Source organism: Fukomys damarensis, unplaced genomic scaffold (genome assembly GCF_012274545.1).
Source record: "Fukomys damarensis isolate Sample0158 unplaced genomic scaffold, DMR_v1.0_HiC HiC_scaffold_73748, whole genome shotgun sequence".
NCBI classification, from domain to species: Eukaryota; Metazoa; Chordata; class Mammalia; order Rodentia; family Bathyergidae; genus Fukomys; species Fukomys damarensis.
The window spans coordinates 7342-17102 of record NW_022974660.1 but is presented as its reverse complement, the minus strand read 5'-3'; positions in this window follow the sequence as shown (position 1 = coordinate 17102).

Below are 9761 nucleotides of genomic sequence, written 5' to 3'. Positions count from 1 at the left end.
TTTTGAAAAAATCTGTGACCACAGGCTATTTTCTAGCATCTCATCACCCAAACTATGCTGCCGCATCTCCCTGCTGTGTCCCCCATGGTCATGACTGTGACATGGAGCACCTGCTGGACCCAGTAGCCCTCTGATCCCAGCTCTGATGTCTACCCACACTGGCCTCTCAGAGGAAGACCACACATGCTGAGCACCTGCTCACTCTGCCTCTCCTGCCTCAGCCTCCTGGCTGGCTCCATCACTGCCATTGCCCACCACTTCTCACATAGTCTTCTTCTGGGCTTTAGTTTTTTCAATGAAGTTTTCCAGAAACTAAAGAAGGGAAATTTAAATTTTACCTCATACTACCTTAGACCCCTTTCACGGGAAAACAAAACAACAACAAGAAAAAAGCCATAAGAAGAAATTAAAAAGGAAATGGATTTAGCTCAGTGGTTCTGCCACCTGCTTCATAAGCACAAGGACCTGAGTTCAATTCCTGGTATCAAAAAACAACCACAGCAAAAAAGAAATTACAAAATATCTGAGAACTATTCTTTCAGCAACATGAGAGGGCTGCATTATCTAATTCATCCAGAGCTCAAAATCAAAGTTAAAAAACTAAAAGAAAGGTGAATCATTAAATTTTTAAAATGTTAAATGTGCCAGAGGGAAGGAAGAAGTGTAAATTAACAGTTTTAGTCAAGCACAGTAGCACATGCCTGTAATCCTTGCTCTCTGGGAGGCTGACCCAGGAGGATTGCAAATTCTGGGCCACCCCTGTGGGCATTTAGTGATTTAAAGAGATCTAAAATAAAAAATAAAGGTCAAGGGGCTGGCACTTTAGTTCAGTGCTTCCAACGCCTGCCTCGGAAGCACAAGAACCTGAGTCTGATCCCAGGTACCAAAAAAATAAAAAATAAAAAAATAAAAATAAAGGTCAGGTCATAAAGTTCAGTGGGAATTCCCAGGGTTCACTTGCCAGCCCTGAAAAGTAAATGATAAAAGAAGTGCCTACCACTTTATAAAGATACAATTTCTATCTTCAAGTAGGCAAATATTAGATTAAAAAGGTATATGCAACCTGATCTTCTTGTTAGTGGGGGATTCAGAAATGATTACTAATAGGATAAGGCTTAGGCTTGGGATATAACTAGCTGTATGTTGCAGTGTAGGTTTCAGAGTTAGTATCATGATTAGATTTGGTGTTAGGTTTAGGAACAGTGTAGTATTTCAAGCAATTCAGTATTGGACTGTGGGATTCATAGATTGGTTTAGGGTTAGTATTAGAGCAAGGATTTTTTGAGGGTGAGTTAGAGTGTTGGACTCCAAGTACCAGAGCATTGCAGTGTAGTTTGGATGAGTACTGTGAGAGATAGTATTAGGGCTTATATTAGGTTTAGGGTTAGTAATCGTGCTGTAATTTCACTTCTGGTGTATTGCAGAGTGGGTTTAAAGGTAAGAGTTACTATAAATTTTTGGTTTGGTTTTGGGAGTTTTGTCAGAATGTGTACCCCTGGGTTAGGGTTAGGGTCCTGGTTGGGGTGGCCTTTCGGCTGGGTTAAATTTAGGGTTAGGGTGAGTGATAGCCATTGAATTTCTGTACGTGGGTATTGGAGTGTGGCTTTCACTGTTAGTATCAGCATTAGATTTGGCCTTAGGGTTAGCCATAGTGTAGGATTTCAAGAACCACTGTATTGATACTTAGGAATCATGTTGTAGGTTAGGGTTAAGGTTAGGATTGGTGAGAGTACCACAGGTGGAATTTCCTTACCTGATGATTTGCAGGTGAGAATGAAGGTTAGGGCACTGATTTTTATGAGGGTGAGGTGTTCTGTGGTTTTCCCAGTACCTGAACATTGTGGTGTAGATACAATGGGTACGGTTTGGATTCAGTGTAGGGTTAGACTTAAATTTAAGGGTAGGAATAGACTTCCCATTTCACTACCTGTCTAGTGTAGTTCATGTTTGAGTGTGAGTATTAGTGATGATTTGAGGTTCAGTGTTAGGAATGATTTAGGAATGTAGGTAGCTGTTTTAGGGTTTGGGTTAGCTTTAGTATTAGGGTGAGTGATAGCCTTTGAATTTATGTACCTGGGAATTGGAGTGTGGGTTTCATTGTTAGTGTCAACATTAGATGTGGCATTAGGGACAGCCATTGTGTAGGATTTCAAATGTACTGGAACTTAGGAATCATGTTGTTGCTTAGCATTAGTGTTAGGATCTGTGAGAGTGCTATGGATGGAATTCCCTTATCTGATGATTTGCATGTAAGAGTGGTTTAGAGCACTGATTTTTTTTTGAGGGTGAGGTATACTGTGGTTTTCCAAGAACCTGAGCATAGCAGTGTAGATATAATGGGTAGAGTTTGGCTTCAGTGTAGGCCTAGCCTTAGATTTAGGGTTAGGAATAAGACTCCCCATTTTACTACCCATATAGTATAGTGTGGGTTTAAAGGAGAATGCTAATGTTAATTTGAGGTTCAGTTAGGTATTATTCAGGAATATAAATACCTATTTAGGGTTAGTCTTAGGGCTGGGTCTAGGTTTATGGTGAGTGATAGGATTGGAAATTTTGTACATGGGTATTAGAGTGTGGGTTTCAAAGTTAGTATCAGCATTACCTTTGGCCTTAGATTAACCATAGTGTAGGATTTCAAGTACCGCTGTAGAAAAGCTTGGGAGTCATGTTGTCTGTTAGCATTAGGTTTAGGTTTGGTAAGATGGCTATGGATGGAATTTATGTACCTGATAATTTGCATGTGAGAATGAAGATTAGGGCACTGGTTTTTATAAGGATGTGTTATACTGTGCATTTTCAGGTTCCTGAGCATTGCAGTGTAGACAAAATGTGTAGTGTTTGGCTTGAGTGGTGGTTTAGACTTAGGTATAGGGGTAGGAATAGACAACACATTTCACTACCTGTGTAGTGTAGTGTGGGTTTGAAGGTCAGTGTTGGTGTTAATTTGAGGTTCAGGGTTAGGATTGATTTAGGAATGTAAGTACCTCTTTTAGGGTATGGTTAGGGTTAAGATTAGGGTGAGTGATAGCCTTGGAATATGTCTACCTGGGTGTTGGGGTTTGGGTATCATAGTTAGTATTAGCATGAGATTTTTGCCTTAGAGTTAGCCCCAGTGCAGGATTTCAGTAATGCCCTATGGGAACTTAGGAATCAGATTGTCCATTAGGGTTAGGATTAGGAATGCTGAGTGTGATAGTGAAGTAATTCATGTAACAGGTAATTTACATGTGAGAAGGCAGGTGAGGGCAGTGACTTTTTTGAAGGTGGGATGCACTGTGGGTTCCAGGGACCTGAACATTGTAGCCTGGACATACTGGGTAGTGATTAGCTAGCAAGTGGGGTTCGAGCTAGATTTAGGGAATGGAATAGGTGCCCCATTTCAGTCCTGTGTAGTGTAGTGTGTGTTTGAGGGTGAAGCTTGGTGTTAATTTGAGGTGCAGTATTAGGAAAGATGTAGGAATTTATGTACCTCCTTGAGGGCCAGGGTGAGTGTTAGGGTTAGGGTTAAGATTAGGGTGAGCGATAGCCATGAAATTTCTCTACCTGGGTTTTGGCATGGGGGTTTCATAGTATCAGTGTGAGATTTCACCTTAGTGTTAGCCACAGTGCACGATTTTAAGTACTGCCCTATGGGAACTTAGGATTCAGATTGTCCGTTAGGGTTATGGTTAGGATTGGTGAGCGTGATACGCAAGGAGTTCATGTACCCGGTAATTTACATGTGAGAAAGAAGGTGAGGCCAGTGACTTTTTTGAATATGGGATGTACTGTCGGTTTCCTGGGACCTGAATATTGCTGCCTGGACATACTGGGTACTGATTGACTGGCCAGTAGGGTTCGAGCTAGATTTAGCGGATGGAATAGGCTCCCCATTTCACTCTCTGTGTTTAGTGTAGTGTGTGTTGGATGGTGACGGTTGGTGTTAATTAGAGGTTCAGTGTTATGAATGATGTCGGAATATAAACACCTCCTCGAGGGTCAGTGTTAGGGTTAGGGTGAGGGTTAGAATTAGGGTGAGTGATAGCTTTGGAATTTCTGTACGTGGGTATTGGGGTTTGTGTATCATAGTATCAGCATGAGATTTCACCTTAGGTTTAGCCACAGTGCAGGATTGCAAGTAACGCCCTATGGGAACTTAGGAATCAGGTGGTTGCTTAGGGTTCGGGTTAGGATTGGAGAGCTTGATAGGGAAAGAATTCACATACCAGATAATTTGCATGAGAGAAGGAATGTGAGAGACGAGACATTTTTAATGCTGGGATATACTGTGGGTTTCCAAGGGCCTGAACATTGCAGCCTCCATGTAATAGATAGCACTTGGCTAGTGAGTATTGGCAGAGCTAGATTTAAGGGATGGAATAGGCTCCTCATTTCACTCCCTGTGTAGTGTAGTGTGTGTTTGAGGGTAAGGGTGGGTATTTTTTTTTCCCCTCATTGGGTTTATTGGTACATTTTAAGTATACAGTACAGTTACATTCATTGTTGGGATCTTGTACCTTTACATGTCAGGTCTTGTTTCTCATTTTTCCCCTTGCCCCTGCCCTCCCTCCAGTCCCTACTCTGCTCCCCATTTACAAACATTTTATTTCCATTTTCTCATTTTCTATTTTTTTTCCTTCCCCTTATTGCCTTTCCCCTACACTTCCCACTTTCCCTACAACTTAAGCCCTTTTCTTCCTATTTCACATGAATTTTTTCATTAAGATACTATGTACTATTATAGTTTATTCACACCAGAGAAACTATTCAGTATTTACATGTGTGATTTATTTATTTCACTTATGAGTATATCACATTTAGGGACATTTCGCAGGGCAAGCCCGGCAGTCTATGCTATTTGTGTTTAATCCACCCTTTGAGCCAAGGCCATTGTTCTGTTCAATGTGTCGTGTTCCCTCAATGTCCACATGAGGTGGGTTGGACTGGAATTTTGAGCAAGGAAATAGATATTGAGGATATATTTTGGGACCCAAATCCATACAATTAGGAATGAAAACAAAATCACAATGGATCTTGCAGAAATGCAGATGATCATCAATACCTACTTTGAAAACCTGTATTCTAATAAGGTGGAAAATGCAGACGAACGGATTTTTAGGTACACATGAATTACCAAAGCTGAATCAAGATATAAAAATTCTAAATAAACCAATATCAGTTAATGAAATTGAAGAAGCAATAAATAAACTACCAACAAAGCAAATTCCAGAGCCTGATGGATTCACTGCTGAATTCTACAAGAACTTTAGAGAAGATCTAATACCACTCAAGCTCTTTTTTTTCCCACTCAAACTCTTCAGTGAAACTGAAAGGGAACCAATCTCCTTAATGAACATAGCTGTAAAAATCCTTAAAAGATACTGATAAACAGAATGCAGCAAATAATCAAAAGGATTATAAACCATTACCAAATAGGATTCATCCCAGGGATGCAGGGATGGTTTAACCTGCACAAATCGATAAATCACTGTGTTAACAGAGCCAAGGTCGAAAACCATATGATCATCTCAATAGATGCAGAAAAGGCATTTCACAAAGTCCACCCATTCATTATGAAAATCTTACAGAAAATTGGAATAGAAGGTTTTTATCTCAATCTAATAAAGCCATCTATGACAAGCCTCTTTAATAACAGGTGCTGGGAAAACTGCCTTTCCACATGGTAAAATTTGAACCTAGACCCATATCTCTCACCATGTACTAAACTAAAATTGATGAATCAAAGATCTAAATATTAAAGTGAAACATATCTACTGGAAGAGAGAATAGGCAAAACTCTTGAAGACGGGTGTAGGCAAACACTTTATGAACAAAACCCTGATCACACAGGAAAGCCGGGCGTGGTGGTGCACGCCTGTAATCCTAGCACTCGGGAGGCTGAGACAGGAGGATTGCTGTGAGTTTGAGACCAGCCTGGGCTACATAGTGAGTTCTAGATCAGTCTCAACTACATAGTGAGACCCTGTCTCAACCCCCTCCCCCCAAAAAAACCCCACAGGAAATATTACAAGGAACAACAACTGGGATCTCATTAAAAAGTTTTGCACAGCAAAAGAAAACACCAACAGAATGAATAGACAACCCACAGAATAGGAAAAACAATTTTACCAGCTACTGCTTAAAGGACTAGAATGTAAAGAATGAAAAATTAAAAAATCAAGGCCAGGGATTTAGCTCAGTGGCATTTCACCTGCAGGTGCAAGGTCCTGAGTTCTATCCCCAATACTGAAAGAAAAAAAAAAAATCAGACCCTTCTCAAATGTAAAGACGTAATCCAAAAATAAGCATCTGAAATCAATATGTTTCTCAGATGAAGTACAAACAGCAAATATATGAAAAAATGCTCAATATCACTGGACATTCAAGAAATGAAAATTAAAGCATCACTGAGATTACATCTTTTTTTTTTTTTTTTGGTACAGGGGATCGAACTCGGGTCTTTGTGCTTGCGAGGCAGGTGATGGAACCACTGAGCTAAATCCCCAGCCCCTACTGAGATTACATCTTATCCCAGAAAAATTGGTTATGATCAAGAAATCAACCAATAACACTGATCACTTTGTGAAGTCCTTGGTCAGTCTGCAACTAAACTTGCGTGCAACTACCAAGGGGCTTGAAGCTAAGAGTTTGCTTTAAATCTCAGAAGAGTTTGGACTTGGACTTTTCAGCAATGCTGAAACTGTTAGGATTTGGCAACTCTTGGAGATGGACTAAATGCCTTTTGCATAAAGGAATGTGCATGAGTCTTCGAGGGGTCAGGTATGGAATGTTATGGCTTGTGTCTAGCTGTCCCCACAAAGCCTCATGCAGTCGTATGTGGGGCTTTTTCAGAGGTGACTGGATCTAGAATTGTGGTGCTGGGATGGATTCATGGTGCAGTGTTAGGACTGATGGCATTAGGGTTAAAGGTGTGAGTGTTACCTACCCTAAGTAGCCTGGATAAGATAGAAAGGATAGAAAGACCTGTGATCATCCCTTGCTGCTTTTGATGCCTTCTGCTCACAATGAACTGTGTCCAAATACAATTACATTCCGAGGTACCAGAGGTTAGGATTTCAACATATGGATTTGGGGAGGGAGGCCACAATTGTCTGTAATTAAAATTAAGCAAAAACAAAACCTTTCTAGGTCACTTATTTGGAAGGGACAATGTTAGGGGTGAGTTGCAGGGACAGCCATCAGGCCACCACCGAGAATGTGCCAGAGGCAGGTGACTATGGGCAGAAGAGGGTGCCCGAGGGACCAAGGGAAGGCAAGGTGCCGTGGGAATGCGCCAGAGGAGCAGCTCTGCACATACCTGGAGCTCACTTCCAACCTCTGCTTCTCACCGGTGTGCTATCCCATCCCACGCACTTTTGTCAGTGGGCCTCTCCTGAGCCACATCCTGGGATTCTGCAGAAAGGCAGTGAGCTCACACCTGTGTGGGTTAGCAACTGTCGTTGACTCATCAGGAAATGCCATGACGTGGCGTGCTCGGGCTCATGACTCTCACCCCACCCCAGCTTGCCTTTTTTTTTTAAATCATCCCTTCCCCTGCTTTGTATGTGTCATTATATGGCTTCTGGCACAAGTGAGTCAGAATCAAGGGTGATTCTTTACACCTGGTGGCTCCTGAGAGCTGAGCAGGCATGAGCGTGACCACAGACACCTAGGAGATGAGGCAGCACTGACTGCTTCAAGCTGCTGTCTGCAGTGGGACTTGGCTGTCTTAACCAGGAGGAGGCTGACGCTCACTGAAGTCTGTCATCTTCCATGCACACCTCTGAGCTTGTGCCTCTAACATACTGTACTTTTGATAAGACTGCATGGGTGGTCAAAGCTTGGAGTTCCTGCTTTAGCAGAATTACATGAACTGGATTCGACAATCTGGGAGAACAGCTCCAACAGTCACATTACTGTGATACATAAATAAAAAACAAACTAATGAACTTCAAATCTACAACCGAGTTTGGTTTTTGAAGCGCTGTATTCCTGAGTAGGGGTAAAGACCAATAAAGGAGGGCCAAGGATGTAGCTCAGTGGTACTGCACCTGCCTGGCAAGTACGAGATTCTGAGTTTGATACCTGATGGGGGTTGGGGGGAAGACTAGTGAAGGAGAATTCTTGGTAGCAGGAAAACCAGGAGCTAATGTCATAGACTTTACATGCATGTGTCTTTCCAGACCTGGTGTGGTGTGTGTTTTATTGTAGATCTTTGTGCCCCTGGGCCCTAGCACAGTGGCTGCCATATCTTTAACCTCTGTCTTTGCCTAAGGCTGAGAAGGCAAAATTCTTTCTCTGGGTTTAACTATTTCATTATCTGAATTTAATTCTTGGGTCTTCTGTCATTATGACCAGAAACGAATTCCTGCTATTATTTTTTAAATGTATCAGAATGAAATGTATGCACCAGAAACTTGTTAGTGTCAGTACCAAATACCTTCTTTTTTTCTCTAAATAATCTCAAAACAGGGACTGTGGATCTAGTAACTAACAAGTGTTCTTTTTAAAATCCACTTACTTTTTTTAGAGTTAGGAAATAACCCTTTAATTTTTATGTATCCGTTTTCTGAAATTGGATTTGTGGCGAGCAAGCCCAACTCGAAAACCACCTTGCTCCTTCTCTTTTCAGTATTTGGTGTCAGCCACCGCGAGGCCGTTTGCCAGAGCACTTGATCTGTTGATTCAGTAAACATTTGCTGTTCGATAATATACAAAAGAAACTCAAGATTACGAGCGCAGGCTACTATCAGCTAATATTTACTGAGCGGTTCACTCGCCTGGGGCTGGCGCTGGGCCACGCCCTTCGCCCTCATTAGTTTTTGTGCACCCTCGCTGGCTGAGTCAGCCTTTGCTAAGTCTACCTGGCCGCCTGACCTAGAGGGTTAAAGTGATTCGGGTGCCCCCTTCCCTCTAGTAAGAGAAGTGCCTGGTGCAGCCCTAGCCTCAGACGATGACACCTCACTGGCTTCCAGGCGCTCTGGGAAGAGAAGGTGATGCCCAGGACGGACGGCCGGGCGAGGGACTCCAGCCGCCACCTCCCGAGCTCCAGAGGCTCCAGTCCCAGGTCTGCTGCTCGCTCCCGCCTGGGCCCGAGGCCCGGCGTCGAGGCGTCTCCGTGGTGCCGGGCACAGGCAATTTCTAGTGCTCTCTTCAGATTTCACATTTATTACACACCAAAAGCGTCAACTGACTCCGATTCGCTATTTATTTCTTGGCACCCGCAGCGGGCCTGGCAGGACGCAAAGTCTCTCCCTTCAAGGCTCCCGCCGACCCTTCCCCATCTTTGTGCGTCTCCGTGTGGCCCGAAGGACAGGGTCACTGCTCAGTGCAGAGCCCTCCCAGGCCCCCAGCACGGACAGGAGGGAAGAGGATGCTCGACACCCTGTGTCCGGGGCAAGGTGACAATGGCCGGGCGGCCCCGAAGCCCGGGTCGAAACCACCAACTCCGAACGCTACGGTGACCAGGCGCCGTCCTGCACCGGGAGTGGAGGGAGAACGCCCCGTCCGGGGCTGCTCGCACGCGAGGAAGAGGACAGAGGGAGCAGGCGAGCCAGAGCGGGCGGCGCAGTGCAGACCGGTGTTCAGGGAAGGCTCCTCGAGGGGCGAGGGCGCTCCGGAAGTGGGGACCAGTCAGCGTGGCCCGGAGGGCTCAGGACCCGGGAAGAGGGGACGTAGAGGGAAGAAGCGCCCTTGGCTGACGCTGACAGCGCCCCCCGCCCTTTAAGGCGGAGCATCTGGGCGCGGGCGTGGTGGGCGGTGCCAGGATCCACCGAGGCCTC